Source organism: Notamacropus eugenii, chromosome 2 (genome assembly GCF_028372415.1).
Source record: "Notamacropus eugenii isolate mMacEug1 chromosome 2, mMacEug1.pri_v2, whole genome shotgun sequence".
In the NCBI taxonomy this organism is placed as follows: Eukaryota; Metazoa; Chordata; class Mammalia; order Diprotodontia; family Macropodidae; genus Notamacropus; species Notamacropus eugenii.
Genome location: NC_092873.1, coordinates 952,042 through 964,164, shown reverse-complemented (window position 1 = coordinate 964,164; position 12,123 = coordinate 952,042).

Genomic DNA, 12,123 nt, shown 5'->3' with positions numbered 1-12,123 from the left:
CACCTACCCCTAAACCTAATCCTAACCCTAACCCTAACCCTAACCGTAAGCCTCACCCTAACCCTAAACCCTGGCCCTAACACTAATCCTTACCCTAACCCTAACCCCAACTCTAAGCCTAACCCTAAACCTAACCCTAAATACGATTTTAACGCTAACCCTAAGCCTAACCCTAACCCTAATCCAATACTAATCGTAACCCGTACCCTAACCCTAAGGATAATCCTTACCCTAACCCTAACACTAACCCTAAGCCTAAACCTACATCCTAACCCTAACCCTAACACTAACCCTAAAACTAACCCTAACCCTAACCCTAACCCTAACCCTAAGTCTAACCCTAACCCTAAACTTAACACTAAATACGATTTTAACCCTAACCCTAAGCCTAACCTTAACCCCGACCCAATACTAATCCTAACCCGAACCCTAACCCTAAGGATAATCCTTATCCTAACCCTAACGCAAACCCTAAGCCTAAACCTATATCCTAACCCTAACCATAACCCTAACACTAACCCTAACCCAAACACTAACACTAAAATGCGTTCTAACCCTAACCCTAATCCTAAATGTAATCCTAACCCTAACCCTAAGGATAAACCTTACCCTAACCCTAACGCTGACCCTAAGCCTACACCTACATTCTAACCCTAAGCCTAACCATAACCCTAATCCTAACCTTAACCTTAACCCTAACCCTAACCCTAACCCTAACTCTAAAATGCACTCGATTCTAACCCTCGATTGTTAACCTAACCTGAAACCTCACCTTACCCTTAATCCTAACCCTAACCATAACCCTAACCCTAACACTAACCCTAAATGCACTCGATACCCTTAACCCTAACACTAACCCTAACGCTGCCACTAAATGCTCTTTAAACCTAACCCTAACCCTAACACTAATGTTAACCCTAAATGCACTCGATACTAACCTTAACCCTAGCCATAACCCTAATCATAACCCTAACCCTGACCCTAACCCTAACCGTAAACCCTCATCCTAACCCTAAACACTAACCCTAACCCTAAACCTAACCACAACCCTAACCCTAACCCTGACCATGACCCTGAACCTGAGCCTAAGACTAACCCTAACCCTGACCCTGACTCTATACCTGACCCTGACCCTAAACCTAACTCTAGCGCTAACCCTAACCCTGATCCAAACTCTAATTCTGACCCTGACCCTAACCCTAAACCAAACCCTATCCCCAACTATAACCCTAACCCTAAAAAAAAACCTAAACCTAACAATAAACCCTAACCCTAACCTTAACAGTAACCCCAACCCTAATCCTATCTTTAACCCTAAATGCACTCTAACCCTGACCCTAACACTAACCCCAACCCTATCGCTTACCCTAAACCTAACCCTAAACGACAACCCTAACCCTAACCCTAAATGCACTCTAACCCTGACCCTGACCCTCACTCTAACACTAACCCTAACCCTAATTCTAAACCCTAACCCCAACCCTAACCCTAAATACCATCTAACCCTAACCCTAACCCTAACCCTGAATGCAATCTAAACCTATCCCTAACCCTAACCCTAACCCTAACCCTAACCTTAAACCTAATCCTAACCCTAACCCTGACCGTGACCCTGACACAAACCCTCACCCTGACCCTAACCCTAACTCTGAGCCTAAACCTAACCCTGATTCGAACTCTCAACGTGACTCTAACGCTAACACTAAGCCTAAATGCACGCGATAACACTAACCATAACACTATCCCTAACTTTAACACTGAATGGACTCTAACCCTAACCCTAACACTAACCCTAACACTAAACTTAACCCTAAACCTAACCCTGTTTCAAACTCTAAGCCTAACTCTAACGCTAACACTAACCTTAAATGCACTCGATAACACTAATCATAACACTATCCCTAACCTTAACCCTAAATGCACTCTAAACCTAAACCTAACCCTAACCCTAACCCTAACCTTAACCTTAACCCTAACTCTAAAATGCACTCTATTCTAACCCTCGAATCTAACCCTAACCCTATATCTGATCTTAAACTAAATCCTAACCCTAACCTTAAGCCTAACCCTAACCCTAAACCTTACCCTAACTCTAAACCTAAACGCAGTTGATAACATGAAAACTAACACTAACCTTAACCCTGACACTAAATCCTTTGTGAATCTAACCCTAACCCTAACGCTAACGCTAACCCTAAATGCACTCAATACTAAACCTAACCCTAACCCTAACCCTAACACTAAACCCTAATCCTAACCCTAACCCTAAACCTGACACTAACCCTAACCCTAAACATATCCATAACACTAACCATAACCCTGACCATGACCCTGACCCTGACCCTAACCATAACCCTAACCATAACCCTGACCCTAACCCTAAACTTTGCCCTAAATACAATCTAACCCTAACTCTAACCCTGACACTAAAGCTGACCCTGACCCTAACCCTCACCCTGGCCCTAACCCTAAACCTAACCCTAAAATGCATTCGATTAAAACCTTCGATTCTAACTCTAACCCTAAACCTAATGCTAATCCTAACCCTAACCCTAATCCTAACCCTAAACCTAACGCTAACCCTAACCCTAACGTGATTTTACACCTAACCAAAACTACAGTCGACCTCTTCTAATCCTAACCCAAACCCTAAAATGCACCATAAGCCTAACCCTTACCCTAACACTAACCCTAATCCTAAAATGAAACCTAACCCTAACACTAACCCTAACTCTAAATGCTCTCGATTCTAACCCTAACCCTAACCTTAACCCTAACTCTAACCCTAACCTTAACCCTAACTCTAAACCCTAACCTTAACCATAACCCTAAAGGCAATCTAACCCTAACCCTAACACTAAACTTAACCTTAACCCTAACCCTAACCCTAACCCTGACACTAAATGCTGTCTAAATCTAACCCTAACCCTAACGCTAACCCTAACCCTAACGCTAACCCTAACCCTAAATGCACTCGACACTAACCCTAACCCTAACCCTAAACCTAAACCCTAATCCTAACGCTAACCCTAAACCTAACACTAACCCTACCCCTAAACCTAGCCATAACCTTAACCCTGGCCATGACCCTGAACCTGACCCTAACCCTAACCGTAACTCTAACCCTGACCCTGATGCTAACCCTGACCCTAAACCTAACCCTAACGCTAACTCTAACCCTGACACTAAATGCTCTTTGAACCTAATGTTAACCCTAATGCTAACGCTAACACTAAATGCAATCGATACTAACCCTAACCCTAACCTTAACACTAATCCTAACCCTAATCCTATCTCTAAACACTAACGCTAACCTTCACCCTAAATACAATCTAACACTAACCCTAACCCTGACCATAACCCTGACCCTGACCCTAACCCTGACCCTGACTCTAACCCAAACCCTAACCCTAAAATGCACTCGATTAAAACCTTCAGTTCTAACCCAAACCAAACCCTAACCTTAACCTTAACCCTAACCCTAACACTAACCCTAACCCTAACCCTAATCCTACACCGAACCCAAACCCTAACCCTAAACCTGACCCTAACGTGATTCTACACCTAACCATAACTCCATTCGAACTCTTCTAATTCTAACCCGACCCCAAAAATGCACCATAAGCTTAACCCTGACCCTAACACTAACCCTAATCCTAAAATGAAACCTAACCCTACCCCTAACCTTAACCCTAACCATAACCCTAAATGCTCTCGATTCTAACCCTAACCTTAACCTTAACCCGAAACGTAAACTTAACCCAAACGCTAACCCTAAACCTAACTCTAAACACTAACCTTAACCCTAACCCTAAATGCAATCTAACCCTAACCCTAAACCTAATCCTGAACCTAACCCTAAGCTTAACCCTAACGCCAACCCTAAGCATAACCCTAACCCTAAGCCTAACATGAAATACTACCTCTAACCCTAACCCTATGCCCAAAGAGAAACTTAACCTTAATCCTAACCCAAACCCTAACCCTAACCCTAACCTTAACCCTAATTCGAAAATGCACTCGATTATAACCCTCAATTTTAACCCTAACCCTAAACCTGACCTTAATCTTAATCTTCACCCGAACCTTAAGCCTAACCCTAACCATAACCCTAACCCTAACCCTAATCCTAACACTAACCCTAAATGAACTCAATCCTAACCCTAACCCTAAACCTAAACCTAACCCTAACCCTAATCCTAAATACTAACCCTAACCCTAACCCTAACCCTCTTCCTAAACCTAACCTTAACCTTAACCCTAACCCTAACCCTAACACTAACCCTAAGCCTAACCCTATGCTTAACCCTAACCCTAACACTAACCATAACCCTAAACCTAACCCTAACTCTACCACTAACCCTATCCTTAACCCTAACGCTAATGCTAACCCTAAACCTAACCTCAACCCTAAACCTAAACCTAACCCTACCCCTAACCCTATCCTTAACACTAACCCTACTCCTTACCCTAACCCTAAACCCTAGCCCTAACCCTAACCCTAAACCTAACCCTAACCCTAACCCTAAATGCACGCGATACTCACCATAATCTTAACCCTATTCCTAACCCTAACCCGAAACCCTAATCCTAAACCTAACACGAAAGGTAATATAGTAACACTAACCCTAAAACTAGCCATAACCCTAACCCTAACCCTGACCCTAACCCTAAACTTAATCCTAAATACGATTTTAACCCTAACCCTAAGCTTAACTTTAACCCCGACCCAATACGAATCCTAACCCGAACCCTAACCCTAAGGATAATCCTTACCCTAACACTAACGCTAACCCTAAGCCTAAACCTATATACAAACCCAAACCCATAACCGCAACCCTAACCATAATCATAACCCTAAGCCTAAACCTGAATCCTAAACCTAAGCCTAACCCTAACTCCAATCCCAGCCCTCACCTTACCCCTACCCCTACCCCTACACCTACCCTTAAACCTAACCCTAACCCTAAACCCTAGCCCTAACGATAATCGTTAACCTAACCCTAACCCCAACTCTAACCCTAACCCTAAGCCTAACCTTAACCGTAACCCAATACTAATCGTAACCCGTACCCTAAGCCTAAGAATAATCCTTATCCTAACCCTAACCCCAACTCTAACCCTAACCGTAAGTCTAACCCTCACCCTAACCCAATACTAATCGTAACCCGTACCCTAACCCTAAGGATAATCCTTACCCTAAGCCTAACTCCAACCCTAACCCTAAACCTAACACTGAATATGATTTCAACCCTAACCCTAAGCCTAACCTTAACCCTGACCCAATACTAATTTTAACCTGAACCCTAACCCTAAGGATGATACTCACCCTAACCCTAACGCTAACCCTAAGCCTAAACCTCAATCCTAACCCTAATCATAACCCTAACACTAACCCAACACTAACCCTAACACTAAAATGCGTTCTAACCCTAAACCTAACCCTAAACGTAATCCTAACCCTAACCCTAAGGATAACCCTTACCCTAACCGTAACGCTGAGCCTAAGCCTACACCTAAATTCTAACCCTAACCCTAACCCTAACCCTAAATGAACCCTAACCCTAACCCTAACCCTAACGATAATCATAACCCTAAGTCTAAACCTGAATCCTAACCCTAACCCTAACTCCAAAACCAGACCTAACCTTATCCCTACCCCTACCCCTACCCCTACCCCTAACCATAACCCTAACCCTAACCCTAACCTAAACCGTAACCCTCATCCTAACCCTAAACCCTAGCCCTTACCCTTATACTTACCCGAACGCTAACCCCAACTCTAACCCTAACCCTAAACCTAACCCTATATACGATTTTAACCCTAACCCTAAGCCTAACCCTAACCCTAACCCAATACTAATCGTAACCCATACGATAAGCCTAAGGATAATCCTTACCTTAACCCTAACACTGACCCTAAGCCTACACCTACATTCTAACCCTAATCCTAAACATAACACTAACGCTAACCCTAACCCGAAATACTACCTCTAACCCTAACCCTATCCCCAACGAGAAACTTAACCTTAACCCTAACCTAAACCCTAACCCTAACCCTAACCTTAACCCTAATTCGAAAATGCACTCGATTCTAACCCTCGATTTTAACCCTAACCCTAAACCTGACCTTAATCTTAATCCTCACCCGAACCTTAAGCCTAACCCTAACCATAACCATAACCCTAACCCTAACACTAACCCTAAATGCACTCGATCCTAACCCTAACCCTAAACCTAAACCTCACCCTAACCCTAATCCTAAATACTAACCCTAACCCTAACCCTCTTCCTAAACCTAACCTTAACCTTAACCCTAACCCTAACCCTAACCCTAAATGCACTCTAACGGTCACCCTAACACTAACCTTAACACTAAACCTAACCCTAAACCTAACCCTAACCCTAACCCTAAACGTAATCCTAACCCTAACCCTAAGGATAACCCTTACCCTAACCCTAACGCTGGGCCTAAGCCTACACCTAAATTCTAACCCTAAACCTAACCCTAACCTTAACCCTAACCCTAAATGCACCCTAAGCCTAACAATAATCATAACCCTAAGTCTGCACCTGAATCCTAACCCTAACCCTAACCCTAACTCCAAAACCAGCCTTAACCTTATTGCTACCCCTATGCCTAACCATAACCCTAACCCTAACCCTAACACTAACCTAAACCGTAACCCTAACCCTAACCCTCACCCTAAGTACAAACTAACACTTACCCTAACCCTAACCCTAACCTTAACCCGAACCCTAACACTTACCCTAACCCTAACCCTAATCCTAAACCTAACCCTAATCCTAATTCTAACCCTACCCCTACCCCAAACCCTACCCCTAACCCTAACCCTAACCCTAACCATAACCCTAAACCTAATGCTTACTCTAACCCTAACCCTAACCCTAAAACTAACCTCAACCCTAAAACTAACCCTAACCCTGCCCCTAACTCTATACTTAACACTAACCCTAATCCTTACGCTAACCCTAAACCCTAAGCCTAATTCTAACCCTAACCCTAACCCTTACCCTAACCCTAACCCTAACGCTAAACCTAACACTGAATATGATTTCAACCCTAACCCTAAGCCTAACCTTAACCCTGACCCAACCCCTACCCCTACCCCTACCCCTAACCCTAAAACTAACCCTAACCCTAACCATAACCCTTACTCTAATCCTTAACCTAACCCTAAACCTAACCCTAACCATAACTCTAACCCTAACCCTGTCCTTAACCCTAAGCCTAACCCTGACCCTAAACCTAACCATAACCCTAACCCTAATCCTTACTCTAACCCTAACCCTAACCCTAACGATAATCATAACCCTAAGTCGAAACCTGAATCCTAACCCTACTCCTAACCCTAACTCCAAAACCAGCCTTAACCTTATTCCTACCCCTACCCCTACCCCTACCCTAACCATAAACCTAACCCTAACCCTAACCCTAACCCTAACGATAATCATAACCCTAAGTCTAGACCTGAATCCTAACCCTACTCCTAACCCTAACTCCAAAACCAGCCTTAACCTTATTCCTACCCCTACCCCTACCCCTACCCTAACCATAAACCTAACCCTAACCCTAACCCTAACCCTAACCTTAAATGCACCCTAACCCTAACAATAATCATAACCCTAAGTCTAGACCTGAATCCTAACCCTAACCCTAACCCTAACTCCAAAACCAGCCTTAACCTTATTGCTACCCCTACCCCTACCCCTACCCCTAACCATAACCCTAACCCTAACCATAACCCTAAACTAAACAGTAATCCTAACCCTTACCCTCACCCTAAGTACAAACTAACACTAACCCTAACCCTAACCCAAATCTTAACCCGAACCCTAACACTTACCCTAACCCTAACCCTAATCCTAAACCTAACCCTAATCCTAACCCTAACCCTACCCCTACCCCAACCCCTACCCCTACCCCTAACCCTAACCCTAACCCTAACCCTAGCCCTAACACTAACCCTAACCATAACTATAACTCTAACCCTAACCCTATCCTTAACCATAACTCTAACCCTAACCATAACCCTAAACCTAATCCTTACGCTAACCCTAAACCCTAACCCTAATCCTAACCCTAACCCTAACCCTAACCCTAATCCTTACGCTAACCCTAAACCCTAACCCTAATCCTAACCCTAACCCTAACCCTTACCCTAACCCTAACCTTAACTCTAACCCTAACCCTAAACCTAACACTGAATATGATTTCAACCCTAACCCTAAGCCTAACCTTAACCCTGACCCAACCCCTACCCCTACCCCTACCCCTAACCCTAACACTAACCCTAACCCTAACCATAACCCTAACCATAACCCTTACTCTAATCCTTACCCTAAACCTAACCCGAACCCGAACCCGAACCCTAACCCTAACCATAACTCTAACCATAACCCTGTCCTTAACCCTAAGCCTAACCCTAACCCTAACCCTAAGGACAACTCTAACCCTAATCCTTACTCTAACCCTAATCCTTACTCTAACCCTAACCCTAACCCTAACGATAATCATAACCCTAAGTCTAAACCTGAATCCTAACCCTAATCCTAACCCTAACTCCAAAACCAGCCTTAACCTTAATCCTACCCCTACCCCTAACCATAACCCTAACCCTAACCCTAACCCTAACCTAAACCGTAACCCTCACCCTAACCCTAAACCTTAGCCCTTACCCTTATCCTTACCCTAACGCTAACCCCAACTCTAACCCTAACCCTAAACCTAACCCTAAATACGATTTTAACCCTAACCCTAAGCCTAACCCTAACCCTAACCCAATACTAATAGTAACCCATAACCTAACCCTAAGGATAATCCTTACCCTAACCCTAACGCTAACCCTAAGCCTAAACGTACATCCCAACCATAACCCTAACCCTAAATGCACCCTAACCCTAACCCTAACCCTAACAATAATCATAACCCTAAGTCTAAACCTGAATCCTAACCCTAACCCTAACCCTAACTCCAAAACGAGCCCTAACCTTATCCCTACCCCTACCCCTACCCCTACCCCTAACCATAACCCTAACCCTAACCCTAACCTAAACCGTAACCCTCATCCTAACCCTAAACCCTAGCCCTTACCCTTATACTTACCCGAACGCTAACCCCAACTCTAACCCTAACCCTAAACCTAACCCTATATACGATTTTAACCCTAACCCTAAGCCTAAGCCTAACCCTAACCCAATACTAATCGTAACCCGTACTCTAACCCTAAGGATAATCCTTACCTTAACCCTAACCCTAAACCTAACCCTCACCCTAAATACCAACTAACACTAACCCTAACCCTAACCCTAACCCTAACTCTAACCCCAACCCTAAGCCTAACACTAAATATGATTTGAACCCTAACCCTAAGCCTAACCTTAACCCTGACCCAATACTAATTTTAACCTGAACCCTAACCCTAAGGATGATACTCACCCTAACCCTAACGCTAACCCTAAGCCTAAACCTCAATCCTAACCCTAACCATAACCCTAACACTAACACAACCCTAACCCTAACACTAAAATGCGTTCTAACCCTAACCCTAACCCTAAACGTAATCCTAACCCTAACCCTAAGGATAACCCTTACCTTAACCCTAACGCTGGGCCTAAGCCTACACCTAAATTCTAACCCTAACACTAACCCTAACCCTAAATGCACCCTAACCCTAACAATAATCATAACCCTAAGTCTAGACCTGAATCCTAACCCTAACCCTAACCCTAACTCCAAAACCAGCCTTAACCTTACTGCTACCCCTACCCCTACCCCTACCCCTAACCATAACCCTAACCCTAACCCTAACCCTAACCTAAACCGGAACCCTAACACTAACCCTCACCCTAAGTACAAACTAACACTAACCCTAACCCTAACCCTAACCTTAACCCTAACCCTACACTTACCCTAACCCTAACCCTAATCCTAAACCTAACCCTAACACTAACCCTAACCTTAACGTGATTCTACACCTAACCATAACTCCATTCGACCTCTTCTAATCCTAACCATGCCCCAAAAATGCACCATAAGCCTAACCCTGATCCTAACACTAACCCTAATCCTAAATGAAACCTAACCCTAACCCTAAGCCTAACCCTAACCCTAAACCTGAATGCTCTCAATTCTAACCCTAACACTAACCTTAACCCTAACCCTAACCTTTACCCTAACCCTAACCCTAAAACTGAATCTGACCCTAAGCCTAACACTAACCCTAACCCTAAACCTAACCGTAACACTAACCCTAAGCCGAATTACTACCCCTAACCCAAACCCTAATCCTAAATGCACTCTAACATTGACCTTGACCTTGACTCTAACCCAAACACTAAGGCTAAACCTAACCCTAACTCTAAACTCTAACCGAAACCCTAACCATAAATACAATCTAACCCTAACCCTAACCTTAACCCTAAATGCAATCTAAAACTAACCCTAACCCTAACCCTAAACCTAAACCTAACCGTAACCCTAAAAATAATGCTACCCTGACCCTAATCCTACCCCTGACACTGATCCTAACCATAACCCTGACCCTAACCCTGATCCTGATCCTAACGCTGACCCTCACCCTAACCCTAACCCTAACCCTAAAATGCACTCGATTAAAACCCTCGACTCTAACCCTAACCTAAAGCCTAACCCTAAACTTAACCCTAAGCCTAACCCTAACCCCAACCATAACCCTACACTTAACCCTAACCCTAACAATAACCCTAACCCTGACACTGACTCCACCCCTGACCCTGACCCTAATTCTAACCCTGACCCTAACTGGAATCCTAACGCTAAACCTAACACTAACCCTAACCCTAACCCTTACCCTCACCCTAACCCTAACCCTAACTCTAACCCTAACCCTAAATGCACTCTAACCCTAACACTAACACTAACCCTAACCATAACACTAACAATAAATTGCACTGGATACTAAAGCTCGATTCTAAACTTAACCCTAAACCTGATCTTAACCTTAACCCTAACCCTAACCCTAACCCTAATCCTAACCCTCACCCTGAACCTAAATCCATTCAATAACCCTAACCACAACCCTAATCCGAAACCCTAACACTAAATGCACTCTAAACCTAACCCTAACCCTAACCGAACCCTAACCCTAACTCTAAATTCTAAAATGAAACCTAACCCTAACCTTAACCCAAACCTAAACCTAACCATAACCCTAACCCTAACATTAAACCTAATCCTAACCCTAATCCTGACCCTAACCCTCACCCTGCCCCTAACCCTGACTCTGACCCTAACCCTAACCCTGACCCTAACCCGAAACCTAACCTTAACCCTAAACTCTAAAATGAAACCTAACCAAAACCTTAACCCAAAACTAAACCTAACCATAACCCTAATACTTAACCCTAACCCTAACAATAACCCTAATACTGACCCTGACCCTAACCATGACCCTGACCCTAATCCTAACCCTGACCCTGACTGCAACCCTAACCCTAACCCTAACACTAACGTTAACCCTAACGCTAACCCTAACCCTATCCCTAACACTAACCCTAACCCTTACCCTCACCCTAACCCTAAACCTAACCATAACCCTCACAATAACGCTACCCTAACCCTAGTCCTTCCCTGACCCTGACCCTAACGATGACGCTGACCCTAACCCTGATCCTGACCCTAACGCTGACACTGACCCTAACCCTAACACTAAACCTAAAACGCACTCTATTAAAAGCCTCGATTCTAATCTTAACCCTAACCCTAACCCTAACCCTTACCCTCACCCTAACCCTAAACCTAACCCTAACCCTCACAATAACGCTACCCTAACCCTAGTCCTTGCCCTGACCCTGACCCTAACGATGACGCTGACCCTAACCCTGATCCTGACCCTAACCCTGACACTGACCCTAACCCTAACACTAAACCTAAAACGCACTCTATTGAAAGCCTCCATTCGAATCTTAACCCTAACCCTAACTCTAACCCTAACCCTACCCCTAACCCTAAACCTAACCCTAACTTTAACCCTAACCCTAACAATAACCCTAACCCTGACCCTAACCTTAACCCTGACACTTACCTTAAGCCTAAACCTAACCCTACCCATAAACCTAACT